Here is a 14,995-nt window from a genome sequence, read left to right as displayed (position 1 = left end):
AGTCAGGCACACTGATGTCCCACTCACCAGGCTAAACAAGGAGAAGGTTACTGTCAGCTGCCTGTAGGGGGCCAGGATCCGCCACATAACCCATGCACTCAGATCACTCCACAAGCACTACAAATATGACTCTGTCATTGTCCATGTTGGTGTGAACAACCTGAGACATACCTCCCTGGACTACATGAAAAGAGACATGGAAGAGCTCTCCAATCTTGTAGCCCAGGCAGGTATGACCCCAGCCTTGAGTAGCATCCTGCCATTGCCCAGAATGATACTGCAGGATAAAATGATTGACTTCAACAATTGGCTAAGCTTCTGGTGTCATTCTAAGGGGATCCAGTATCTGTCTGCCTGGGATGACATGGTTGACAGACCACGATGCTTTGCCAGAGATGGCCTACACCTGTCAACCCTGGGATTCTCTTTACTGGATAAGGGTCCTGCCACCCCTATAGTGCCTTTTTCAGGCAAGGTTCAAATGACAAATTCACCACCATAACAGGAACAGGTAAGCAAAAACTGCGGGTAATGCTATTCAATGCTAGAAGTCTAAATCTCAAAATGCACTCACTCGAGGCACTCCTTAAAATCGATATCGATGCAGTGACTAAGATCTGGTTCAAGGCTCTAGAGAGCACCCCTGCATTATCAGGCTATAACTCATACCACACTTTTTGGCCATCTAACCTGGACCAGAACACCAAAGGTGGAGGTGTGTCCATATTCATTAAGGATATCCACACCTCCAAGCTAGTTGGGCAGCATAATGCATCTGAGGTTATCCAAGTATAACTAACTCTGGGCAAAACTGCAATCCAAATTGTAGATTGCTACAGATCCCCCACCATGCCCCAGGATTCCCACTCCTCTTTTCTGGATATACTGGAAAATTTTAGGGTTCAACCAAACACTCTAATAATGGGCGATTTCAACTACCCCACCATTAACTTGGAAAACTACTCATGTACCATCTCCTTCACGCAATGTTTTCTGGAATTCATAAATTCCAATGCCCTGGATCAACTTATCCACACCCTCACCAGGGGCAGCAATATCCTAGATCTAGTCATTACCAACATGTGTGCCCGGTGTTCCACACCTGAAGTCAACTCCTCATTGGTCAGATCCGATCATAAGCTAATCACCCTAGATATCCACATCCCGCCCTCACCCACCATTAAGGAAACCATGGTAAAAAATTTCTCCAAGGCTAACTTCATGCTTCTTAAGACAGAAGTGGTGAACTTCATGACACCTATGCAGATGGACAATACAGTTACAACTGCTGAATCCTACACAAATGCACTCTATAAGTACTTACACAAGTGCATGGATCATGCTATCCTTAACAGAACCAAGACTCTATCTTCCAAAAAAGGAAGCCAATCTGGTGGTCCCCTGCCATAAACAAACTCTACAACAGAAGGAAGAAACTGTTGCAAAAGAGAGTAAAATCCCATGAGTGGAGGAGCTCCCTGGTCAGCATCAGTAAGAAGCTGAGATCCCTTATAAGATCCTGCAAAGCTAGCTACTAAAACAAAATTGCCACTGATTCTAAGGGCAACTACAAAGCATTCTATAGCTATGTCAAGAATCTCAATGGCAACACCCAGATCTGCTCTGAGTTACAGCACAATGGCACGAAGATTACAGAACCAACTGATATTCCCAACATCCTGACAGATAGGTTCAGTGCTAACTTTACCCCCCTAAAGGACTCATATCAATACAGGAAGAATGCAGAGTCCCTGTAATCACAGCTATGCAGGTAAAAGCTGCACTCTCTAAAACCAAAAACATAGCATCCATGGGACCGGACAACGTCCCAGACTGCATTTTACATGAACTTCAGAACATACTGGCTCCCCATCTAAGCACCATGTTCAATCATAGTCTCATGTCAAGCTTTGTGCCCACTGAATGGCACACAGCAACAGTTATCCCTCTCCACAAAGGGGAAGCCACCACTGATCCTGGTAACTATTGCCCTATTAGCCTGATGAGCCTGTTCTGCAAGGCTGTGGAATGTATCATCATGGAACTCATAACCAAAAACTTTGGTAACCTCCAAACTCTGGACCCCACCCAGTTCGGGTTTGTGAAAGGCAGATGATGCCTTCTGAACCTGATCGACTTCTTTGAGGCAGTCACTAAAGCTGTAGACGAGGTTAAGGTGGTTCACACAGTCTATCTTGACCTCGGCAAGGCTTTTGACACCATTCTCCATTCTGGAATTATAGCTAAACTCACTAAACTATAAATCCCTATGTCACAAGATAGGTTTCCAACTGGCTCACTGACAGAACCCACACTGTAAAAGTTGCAGACTCTAAATCTGACTTCAAACCAGTGACAAGTGGAATACCACAGGGCTCAGTCCTGGGACCTCTCCTGTTTGGTATCTACTTCTCTGAAGTACAGGCTAACACAGAAGGCCTCTGGCTAATGAAGTTCACAGATGACTGCAAACTAGGAGCTATAGTCGAGTCTCCAAGTGATGTGGACATCCTACAGAAGGGCCTCACTGAGACAGATGCCCAGTGTCAGAGGCATGGCCTCAAGCTCAATGCCAAAAAGTGCATTGTCATCCCCTTTGGTAAAATATCTGTACCCATGAACTACCACATAAACAGCAGTCTACTTAACGCCGAATGTGTGATAAGAGACCTTGGGACCCAGGTGGACAGTAGTCTCTCCTTTGATAATCACAATGCCACAGTAGTCAGGAAATCCTTCTATGTGGCACACCTCATCACAAAAGGGTTTTCATTCAGGAAAAAAGAAGTCATTGTTCCCCTCTACTCAGCACTCATTAGATCCATTATAGAGTACAACGCCCCTTTTGGAATGTACCTCACAAGACATCTGCAGCAGCTGGAAAGGCAACAGAAGTAAAGAGCATTACTGGCCTCAAACAGATGTCCTACACTGACCATCTCAAACAAACTCAAGCTTTACTCTGTAGCATATCACCTACTCTAAGGAGATCTCTGCCTAACATATAAAGCTATGTTAAACCCAGAGCTGCTGGACATGCTACACCTAAAGAAATCCCAATCCCTCTGAGCTTCACTCTCTAGGGACCTAAGCCTTGTCACCACAATAAACAGGACATGCTGGAGGGATAGATTCCTGTCCCAGATACTTCCTATACTCTGGAACAAGCTTCTCCTCTATGTCAAGCAAATTTCCTCATTAGCACTCTTCAAGAAAAATCTTGATGAGTGGATGGGAAATAGGAAATACACCCTGGGGATCACTTATGTGGCTCTGCTCAACAGGGGCACAGGAAATTAACTTTCTTGGGTGGCATAAGCCAGGGAACCTTGTTGGCTAGACTTACTTAGGCCCTTGGGCCGATAGCACACTACCTACCTATGAACCTATAAATAAATAAATAAAAGGGAAAAGTAATTCAAATGAAAAAAGCAATCTATGAAATTAGCACTACAAAATGGTTGTTAGTACACATGACATATTTCTACATAGGTCTGGATTTGAACTCTCACTCCAATGAACCTTCAGAATACAGCAAGAGTGCCTTATCCTTCTTTGCCACATAAACAGCTGTGCAACAGGGAACTGAAATCATTCTGCAACCAACCAACAAACTACATCATCCACAGTACTAACAAACCATATAACAGTTATTTGTACATGTAGTAATTTCAGATGTGGTGCACTGAGTGATCATACAACCATTTATGACTATTGCTTGCAAAATGCAGCTATGTCTTACCTCTCTATATTTGTTGCACATTCTTGTCTTATCTGACCAGTAATCTGAGACATGTAGTCTGTAAGGCATTCTACATCATGAGAATATTACATGGCAATAATATACAGTTGTCAACAAATGAAGGAGAGGTTGGATGTTAATGAACAGAACCTGTGAATTGTATGCTACAACTTACATTTCCAACCTTGATAAAATGACTTCTATACACTTTGTAAGTCTAACCTGGCACACCCACTGGAGTTAGGGCAGTCTACATTGCTGTTGCATTTTCATTCTCCCTACCAGCAATCATTCACAGCTGCAATCAATTAGCAAAAACACTGAGGGAGAGTCTGCACTATGTCTACATCTCATACACAGAGCCAAGTATTTGGGATTCAGCAATTCTAATGAGTTTACACCTCATTTGCATATTCACTGTGCTGACAGCCCTGAATCTACACCATAAAAGGCAGTCATGTAGCTAGGGAACCTGAAGGTGAGGAGACTTGTTTATGTGGAAAGCACAGAAGAGAGGCTATTACTTTGGCATATATCCCCACAGAAGATTACTGACCTTGAGAAGGTATGCTTGCATTTTTCAACTATATACTGCATATACTAAAATGCCATTCAGAAAAATCTGTTGATATATATATATATATATATATATACATACATACATACATATACATCTATTTTTATTAGCAAATGCTACACTTTTATTTGTATGCATTAGTTAGAAGTGTACTGATGGCATGTGCATGTTTGTCAGGGCATTTCATGGGTGTATATCATTAACAATACCTTAAAATGGAATGTTCTGTGTAAAATTTGTAGACATGTTTCAGAGACATTTCATTTGATAGCACGTTTAGCATTTCAATGATGGTCTGTTAGCAACATGTGTTATTTGCCTGTTCTTTTGGGTGTGGGCAGCAGAGCTGCATTTCTGTTATGGCACAAACAAGGCTATGTTGCTGTTGTTACTCTCCCTCTTCTGGCATCCAGCTTGTTGTTCATATTTAAAATTTCTATACTGTTTTATATTTCACCAATGGCTAATACTGAAATGCTACCTTTTCAGTTTTATCTGGGAACAATTATTTTGTAGTTATGTGATACTTATGTGTATTATCCTTCTGTTGTATTTTAGGACACCTTGCACCCAAACATCTCAATCCCCCAAACAACCCTTCAGTGACCTGAAAATCAGTCATTGTGGAAGCTTTTAGGTGACATGGTGCCTTTCTGCTTGAGACGGGACATGGAGATATGTCAGACAGAATGCAAATTTGGCAGCAGAGAGTTGCAGATGTCAATCCAGTAGGACAGCACAACAGCATATATGATTAGTTGTGCCATAGGGCCACTGACATGATCTCATCTGCACTGAGGAGAGCAGCTGCAGTGACCCGTGATTGGACAGGTACTGGGGGGCCTGCTACAGAGCCACCACTAGTAGCAAATGAAGAGTTCCTGTCCACTGTCAGGGATCCAGACAGCTCCCAAGAAAGTACAGAGCAGCATGTCCTTGACATTGGTGCTACTGTGTCAGGGACAGCAAGCATGTCCAAGGAGGAGCTTTCAGGTAGGTTTTTGTATCTCGGTTGTTAAATACTGTTGTATAGTAAAAACATTTAAATCAATACATTAGTTCTGTTTAACAAGATTTTTTTTTGGGGGGATTGAAGATTGCTGCAGTTAACAACACATTCTGATTGATTACACATGGGCTTAGGTTGGGCTTGTCATCCAAGTTCTTGTTGAAAGTATAGTTAATGGACATATAAAGGGTAAAATGTTTTACCCCCTGTATTACTGTTAATTGTGATGATGTTGTCCTTATGTTTTGCTTAACTTCTTCCAGGACCATCTGGCATTGGGAGCATACCATCATCTGTACATGGTAAACCAAGCATTTTTATGTCAGTACTGATGAGCAGTCCAAAGAAATATTTTATTGTGTGATGTTGATGTCAGGACTGTTGTGTATATTGCTATACAGTCTAATACTGGCACCGCTGTTATTTTATTAGCATATATTGTACTGTAGCAGTGTAGGTATTAATTTTTCCTGTATTTGTTGCTTGTCACATGTGATCTTGACAGTGGAAGTGTGGGACACCTTCCACCTGATGTTAGAGTACCAACAGACTCTGATGATGATGGTGGCCAAACATAGATACAATTGGGGGTGCAAAGGCTGAGTCTGACACTGACGTTGACATACAGTCATCCCCTGAAATTCCATTGGACACAGCCAGTAGGTCTATGACTACCCATTCCAGTGAGCCCCCAGATAATGGACAGGTGGAGGGTGAGACAATCGATCAGCGAAGTGTGGTTATTGCAGCTTCAGTGCCTGTCAACTCTGGCTGTAGCCAAAGTGTGGGCAAGGTGCCACGCAGGAGAGTTGTTAGGGGTGCTCAGAGAAGCCTGCTGTCCATCCTCCACCTGATCCAGTTGTCTCTTCCCGTGCCATTCAACTTATGTTTAGGGCCATTGTGGAGGCACAAGCATGTTCCCATAGGTCCTCCAGAGAAATGCTTAGAGTTGTAGATGTGGCACAGGCTGAGATGCATGACTTCCTCCAGTGTGTTGCTGATTCAATGGATTGGATGAATGATATGTTGGAACGGGCGGTGTCTGTGATGAGCTTCTGTTGGGAGGTATTGGCATCCTTGTGGATGTAGGTTAGCCGTATCATCTGCTGTTAGCCAGCATGGCCATGCCTTATCACGCTCCCATAGTGGCAGTACTTCCACTGCTCCATCAGTAGTTGGGCTGTCCACAACCAAACATGGCAGGCCATGGGGTTGTGGTCCTGGGTGTCCTCATGAGTGGAGCTCATCCAGCAGACATCAGTCACATTCAGGTGGCAGCAGTGCATGTGACCATGGGCGTGGATGTACTAGTGCAACTCCTGGCAGAGCCAGTTCTTGTGGTCAGGTATGACAATGATGAACTGCCACCTCTATCATACAGGTCTCACACCTGTCCAAAATACCAAGATGTAGAGCTAGTACAGAGCTTGGCTGTGTTCATGCAGACACTCATACACCAATTTCACTTGGAGGACCCATACAGACACACACACAACAGTTACATGGTTCAGTCATGAAGCTTAAACACATTTTGTCTCAATGACCATTTATTATTTTATCCGAATGTCTGCCTGCTTCTCTTTCTTACTTATACACACTCACCAACCTTTTGTGTCAGCCTAGGCTTCCTGCCCCTGCCCCAACATCCTGTGCAAGTGATGATACCTGTGCCATATCCCTGTTTTCTATCTTTTGGATTCAGGGATACATAAGCTTCGTGCCTGATTCTCAGGGTGCATAGCTGACTTAGTGTTTAGTATATCTGCATTTTTTATGTTAAATTGGTAATTATACCTTTATCTTCTATTGGTCATAGAAAGCTAGACATTTGAGAGATATTTTTTCATCTTTATTGTTAATGATCTTGTCAGGTTGTAAAGTCTGAAACTGAAATGTGTTATCATTACTTTTCTCTCTTTAATGATTTTCCAGTACAAACGTATGGTGTTAAACTGAGGGCATTCAGTGACCATCACTACTTTTTGAGATAAGACAATGTGAATCTTTGATGCCTGAGGAATACTACTCAATAATGGACACAAGTAAAATAAGTCTCTGCTGTCAGGTGTTAAGGTCATTGCTGTACAAATCTCCTACCTTTTACTTGTTTACACTACCAAGTAACAACATGTAAGGATATGCCAGCCATTCATATTATTACACAATACACTCCAGGTTCAATATGTACCTTGTAAATCCAGCAGTTGCAACAGTTTTAGTTCAAGGCTGACTCTGTCTGATGCAAGCAGTACACAGCCATTACATGGGTAGGTAAAGGTTGTGAGCATTGCCTGGCATCAATGTTATTATATGGTGGTGAGTGAGTGTGCTAGGCATTGTCTCTTAGCCAATTGGACATGCCAATGTCTGCTTACACCCACAGCAGCTGCTGCTTTCCCCTCTTACTCCTTACCTGCATGTGGCTGTGGTGACCTTGATGTTAGTGGTGGGATGTGTGCTCCTTCTCCTTGTTGATCCTGCTGAAGCTGTTTTCTCAGGATGTTGTTGTGTAGCATAGCACATACTGTGAATATTTCAGTATGTGTACATGGATTGTACTGCAGGGCTCCCCCAGATGTATCTAGGTACTGGAACAATGACTTTAGCAGCCCAAACACATGTTCTATGATATTTATGATTTGAGCGTGTGTCTCATTATGGCGTCCTTCAGCAGATGTGTATGCATTTCTGATGGGTGTCATCAACCATGGTTGCAGTGCATAACCTGCATCCCCTAGTAAACGACCCTGGTGGATATCCCCTCTAGTGAACATCTGATACAGTTGTGAGGTGTGTCAGATATGTGAGTCATGGTAACTGCCTGTGTTGCCAGCACACATTCCAGATGATTCCTTTGGCATTACACATGACTTGGCAGTTAATAGAGTGGAAGCCCTTTCTATTTATGTAGACCCTTCCCTGTTCCACAGGTGGTGCAGGACTGTGCTGACCTCCTTCTCCTTAGCCTAATTCAGAAAACGGTTTATAATGACAGGTCCTCCCTCCTCAACCACAGATTAGATATGGAGTACTCCATAATAACTTCACTCTATAGCTAGCAGCACTCCACTTTTACTGAGATTTGATGCTAACCTGTCAAAAACAGTTGATGATTTCTGATTCTTGCAACTAAACCCTATGACTCTCTTCTTACTAATACTTATAACTGTTCCACTTACAACCAGTTTAGAAGTAGATTAACTGACTACTTAAAAAAGGTATGCTCTGACTGCCATTGCTTCATAATACCTGCAGTCACTTAAGCTGTCACTGCAAAAGTTCTTGTCCATGCTGCTTAGCTTCTCCCTTTTAACTACCCTCTCTGTTTCTCAATAGCAAATTAATACTTTCCATTTTCTCCTGAAGACTGTTACAGCCTAACAGGAACCACACTTTAAGCTATCAGCACATGTTTCTTCAGACCTTATGAGAATTCTTGTTCCTACTATTTCTGAACATATTTTTATATATTGTAAAGGGATTGTTCAGGCAGTTAATGTTGTTTTGCATTATGTGGCTGACATGCTCTCTGTGGCTGAGAATCAGTTCACTATTCTAATTACCAAAAGTAAGCAAACAAATAAATAAATAAATGGAGTGAAATGGCAACCAGACTGGATCCAGCAAAAGGTAACTTAGTCACCTTTCTAGGGCTCAGTGCTGGTGGGGATCCCATAAATATAAAATAAAAAAATGAAACTTTCCCACCATGATTACCTGGGTTCATTTCCACTCAGCTGCAAATTGGGTGCACACTCCGCTGCTTTGTTTTACTATTTCATTGGCTTGAAAACTAATCATGTACCAACTATTCTGCTCAACGTTTTCTGGAATTCATAAATTCCAATGCCTTGGATCAACTTATCCACACCACCACCAGGGGCAGCAATATCCTAGACCTGGTCATTACCAACATGGGCAACCGGTGTTCCACACCAGAGGTCAATTCCTCATTGGTCAGATCCAACCACAAGCAAATCACCCTAGACATCCACATCCCAGCCCCACCCCCCATTAGGGAAACCACCATAAAAAATTTCTCCAAAGCCAACTTCACGCTTCTTAAAACAGAAGTGGAAAACTTCACGACACCCATGCTGATGGACAATAGAGATACGACTGCTGAATCCCATACAATTGCACTTTATAAGCACTTACACAAGTGCATGGATCGTGCAATCCCTAACAGAACCAAGATGCTATCCACCAAAAAAAGGAAGCCAGTCTGGTGGTCCCCTGCTATAAACAAACTCTACAACAGAAGAAAGAAACTGTTGCAAAAAAAGAGTAAAATCCCATGACTGGAGGAACTCCATGGTCAGCATCAGTAAGAAGCTGAGATCCCTCATGAAATCCTACAAAGCTAGTTACAAAAACAAAATTGCCACTGATTCTAAAGACAACCACAAAGCATTCTATAGCTATGTCAAGAATCTCAATGGCAACACTCAGATCTGCTCTGAGTTACAGCACAATGGCACTAAATATACAGAACCAACTGATATTGCTAACATCCTGGCAGATAGGTTCAGTGCTAACTTTACCCCTCTCTCATCCCCTAAAGGGCCCATCTCTATAATGGAAGAATGCAAAGTACCTGTAATCATGGCTGCAGAGGTAAAAAACACACTCTCCAAAGCCAAAAACACAGCATCCATGGGACCTGATAACATCCCAGGCTGCGTTCTACATGTTCTACATGAACTACAGAACGAACTGGCACCCCACCTAAGTACCATGTTCAATCATAGCCTTACCTCAGGCTTTTTACCCACTGAATGGCACATAGCAACAGCTATCCCACTCCACAAAGGGGGAGCCACCACGGACCCCGGGAACTACCGCCCCATTAGCCTGATGAGCCTGATCTGCAAGGCTATGGAGTGTATCATCATGGAACTTATAAACAATGACATTGGTAATCTCCAAACTCTGGACCCTACCCAGTTCGGGTTTGTAAAAGGCAGATCATGTCTCCTAAACCTGATAGACTTGTTTGAAGCAGTCACCAAAGCTGCAGATGAGGGTAAGGTGGTACACACAGCCTATCTAGATCTTGCCAAGGCTTTCAACACCATCCCCCACTCTAGAATTATAGACAAACTCACTAAACTAGGTATAAATCCCTATGTAACAAGATGGGTTGCCAACTGGCTCACTGACTGAACTCACACTGTGAAAGTAGCAGACTCTAAATCCAACTTCAGACCAATGACAAGTGTAGTACCACAGGGTTCAGTCCTAAGTCCTCTCCTGTTTGGTATTTACTTCTCTGAAGTACAGGCTAACACAGAAGGTCTTTGACTAACAAAGTTCGCAGATGAGTGCAAACTAGGAGCCATAATCAAATCTCCTAACGATGTGGACATCCTACAAAAGGGCCTCACTGAGACAGATGCCTGGTGTCAAAGCCATGGCCTCAAGCTCAGTGCCAAAAAGTGCACTGTCATCCCTTTTGGTAAAAACTCTGTACCCATAAACTACCACATAGGCGGTAGTCTACTTAACACCGAAAGTGTGATGAGACCTTGGGACACAGGTGGACAGTAGTCTGTCCTTTGATAATCACATCACCACAGTAGTCAGGAAATCCTTCTACGTGGCACACCTCATCACAAAAGGTTTCTCATCCAGGAAAAAAGAGGTCATTGTTCCCCTCTACTCATCACTCATTAGACCCATTATAGAGTACAACGCCCCTTTTGGTATGCACCTCACAAGACATCTACAACAACTGGAAAGGCCACCGAAATACATCACAAAGAGGATTACCGGCCTCAAACAGATGCTCTACGCAGACCGTCTCAAAAAACTCCAGCTTTACTCTGTCACATATCGCCTACTCAGAGGCAATCTCTGCCTAACATACAAAGCTATGTCAAACCCAGAGGTGTTGGACATGCTCCACGTAAAGAAATCCCAATCCCTCCAAGCTACACACTCTGGGGACCTAAACCTTGTCACCACAATAAACAGAACATGCTGGAGGGATAGATTCCTATCTCAGAGACTTCCCATACTCTGGAACAAACTATCTATCTGTATCAAACAAGGCTCCTCATTAGCACTCTTCAAGAAAAATCTTGATGATTGGATGGGAGATAGGAAATTCACCCCGGGGATCACTTCTGTGGCTCTGCTTGACAGGGGCACAGGAAAATAATTTTCTTGGGTGGCAAAAGCCAGGGTATCGTTTGGCTAGGCTTATATAGGCCCTAGGGCCAATAGCCTAGTACCTACCTATGAACCTATGAATGAAGAGTATCTGGGCTAATAAGAGACTGATACCTAAAATGGAGTAGTAGAAGCGCAGTCTGTTTTGAAAGGGAGAGATTCCCTTTGGGAGGTTAAAATAGGAAAAGACTGATACAAGCATTTGTGTGTGTGTGTGTGCACATGTGCACGCGTGTGTGTTTTTTCCATTAACAACCAAGGATGTTCCTGACACCTCCCACCTCAGACATCCCTATAGAACAATGTTGTCTGGTTATGGACTCAAACAATTGGAATCCCAGAAGAACTTTGGAGATCCAGAGGTCTTTATATTTAAAAAAATGCACATAAATACTTTCTTTAAATCCACTTAAACCCACTTTTCAGGAGCACTGTCTGGTTAACTGACTTGCTCAGAGTCACACAGTATGCAAATTGAGGTAGAAAATATCAAACCTTATACACTTGACTACAGGAAGCAGCTCATTAAGAGCTTAGAGCCCCTGCACTGACTGACAGACCTTCACTCAGTTCTTCATTTTCTGATAAATCACTGAGGTTTATAGTCAGTTAATAATGCCAGTATACACATTTTCATAGTTTGTTGTTTAAAATGTTTTTATACAAGAAACATCTTTATTAAATTATCATGTATGACACAGGCCCTGTTACATTTATATAAATGAAAATATGCCATAGTGACACAATCTCAGTTGCACACATTATATATTCCAAACCAAGCCAACACAACTGCAGCTGCAAACATTATACATCACTTTTAAAATATGCAGTCATTGTTAGACAACCATTACATAGCTCATTGAAATCATGCCTTCTTTTAGACCTCATTCCTCCTCTGCAGGTATTGAGCCCACATTTCCCATTTTTTTCCTATGTAATTTGCTCCTACCCTTTTCTAAAGATCCTGGTTCCAGTTGTTTTATCTCTGCTACTGTCTTCGCTGCTTCTAGTAAAGTTGGTTTAGACCCCGGTTTCCAATTTCTAGTAATTGCTTTTTGGCAGCCATCATAATTAGACTCAGCAAGGCCTTACTATGTCTAGGTAATTCTGATTCTGTATCATAGCTCAAAAAAATATTTCCCTAGTTACTCTAATTTGCTCACCCAGCATCACCGATAGAGCAGTCTGCAAGGAATCTTTAAAGTCTGCCAACTCAAGTTTTAAACATGTGTTGATGCAAAACCTGTTTTTTCTGTTAACATTTTAAGTGAATTAGAGTAGGTTGCCTCTTATCTGCCCTCAATTTTGCATAATATCTCCAGTTTTGCCTCATATTTATGACAAGTCCTTTGTTGACACCTTTTTTCTGATATCACTGGGGATTATAGTCAGTAAATAATGGCATTCATTACAATTTAATTTTTATATTGTTCAGAAAATGCATGTCCATGCAACATTTATTGTTCTGTTAACTTGCTTCCAACAAGTCATACTCAACACATCACTGCATTGCTCTCAGGCACCTGAACTGGCTTGAACTTCCTCATCTACTATCAACTTCATTTTGGACACAGATTAGTATTTCATCCTGAAAAGTGTCTGTCCCTAAGTGGTGTACCACAACTACACTCCACCAATAGAGAACTCCAGTGTACTCACAAGCATTGCCTCTTAGTTCAGAAATCTCACAACAAAGAAGAAAATGTTTTTACTCCAGCTGCATCTCAGACTACTAGAACTCAATTCACCCTGCAATCAGACTCCTCAACAATACACATATCTTGAAAGATAAATTAAAACTGTTCCTGTTTGACTCTTAGCAATACCCCTGGCACTCCCCAGGCTAAATAATTCCTAAACAACCTCTCTTTTATGCACATACGTATCAATGACTAGCTCTTCTCTCTTATTTTTCTGTCTTCTTTTTTCTTATGAGAAAATGCATATAATTATATGTGATCTAATGTACTGAACCAAATAATGACTATGTTGCTGCAAAAAATATTTATTTCTTAATTATCTGCTTCATTTATCCTCACTTTGTATATAATACTGCTGTTAACCCACAATTCTATATATTGCATAATACTACTGTAAATAGTTCATAGATTAGTACTAGGCTAACTGCCCTTGCGAGCCATTTTAAGCCTAGCTAATTATCCCTTGTGAGACTCAAACCCTGCACCTTGTGTTTGTAAGGCAAACACTTAACTATTAGGCCACCCTCCCAACCCTCATGGAACTTTGTATGCAATGCTGCTAAATGTTGCCAGAGTATTATGTATGTTACATATGTACTACTGTTATTATTTCTTGTGGAGTGTCCACTGAAAAGGGTCTTGCTTGACCAGTTGGACTTTCCCGGTAAAGAAATGGAAATACATAGTTAAATAATAAGTAAATAAATAACATAACTCCTCAATTGAATTACAATTGTCTGGCACTTAAAGCTCTGAGATGTTAGCAAACTGTTTTCTGTTGTCAAAAGTATAGGATTTAAATCCTTCCACCTTGGCTTGTTTACTGCAACTCACTTAACCAGACAGTGCTCCTGGGTTGCTTCCGAAAAGGGATAATTTACCCAGTGAATTTACCTGGTTAGCAAACACTAAAATAATACTTAAAATTTGTCCCCACATTATTTTGTCCAGAGTTCTTCATCAATAAAATTGAGGTATGTTGGTCTGTTCCTTGTAAAATGTTTTTTTTTTTTGTAGATTGCAGTCACTAAATAACAAGCATATGATTTTTCAGACTTTGTGTCCTTCAAAAAAAATGCTTGCTAAAGCAAAGCTTGTTATTCTTGCAGTTTCCTAAATATATAAGAGAAATATTTAAAATCTGTTCCTGATTTTGCATCTTTGTTTCTGATTCTTGAACTAAGCAGCAGAGAGGGAAGTGGGAAGTTGCAATGGGGTGCACTGTATGTTTCTGACTGCAGAAGGCTATGATACATTTCTGGTCCATTAATTATGTTATTTTTTTGTGTTTGCTTGATCTCAAGCTGATATCTGAGGTGTACAGTTATAAAATTGTCTGTAATTGATGTCCATTAATTATGTTTTTTGGTGTTTGCTTGATCTCAAGCTGATATCTAAGGCATACAGTTATAAAATTGTCTGCCATTGTTATGGGTGTGTGTGTATGCAGAGGAAATAGTTCTAAACTGCCCCTGATTTTTCCCTTCATATTTGTGGTCTATTCCTCATAGAATTTGTGGCCTTCTGGTAAAGTATTGAGGTCTGCAGTTACTAAACAATTGCAAGAATGTAAGTTTTAGACTTCATACCCTTCAGAAAATGTTTGCCAACACAAATTCTAATGTTATTACCAACTTTCTAAATATATAAGACCGATGTTTTAAGCCTGTTCTTGATTTTGGATGCTTGTCTCCGATTCTTTAGCTAAAAGGTTGGGAGGATGTGGGGCTTCACTGGGTTGCATTGTATGGTTCTCACTGCAGTGAGCTGAAATACATTTTTAGGTAATTATG

Source organism: Protopterus annectens, chromosome 4.part0, assembly GCF_019279795.1.
Source record: "Protopterus annectens isolate FY-2018-M chromosome 4.part0, PAN1.0, whole genome shotgun sequence".
Lineage (NCBI taxonomy): Eukaryota > Metazoa > Chordata > Ceratodontiformes > Protopteridae > Protopterus > Protopterus annectens.
This window is presented reverse-complemented; position numbering follows the sequence as displayed.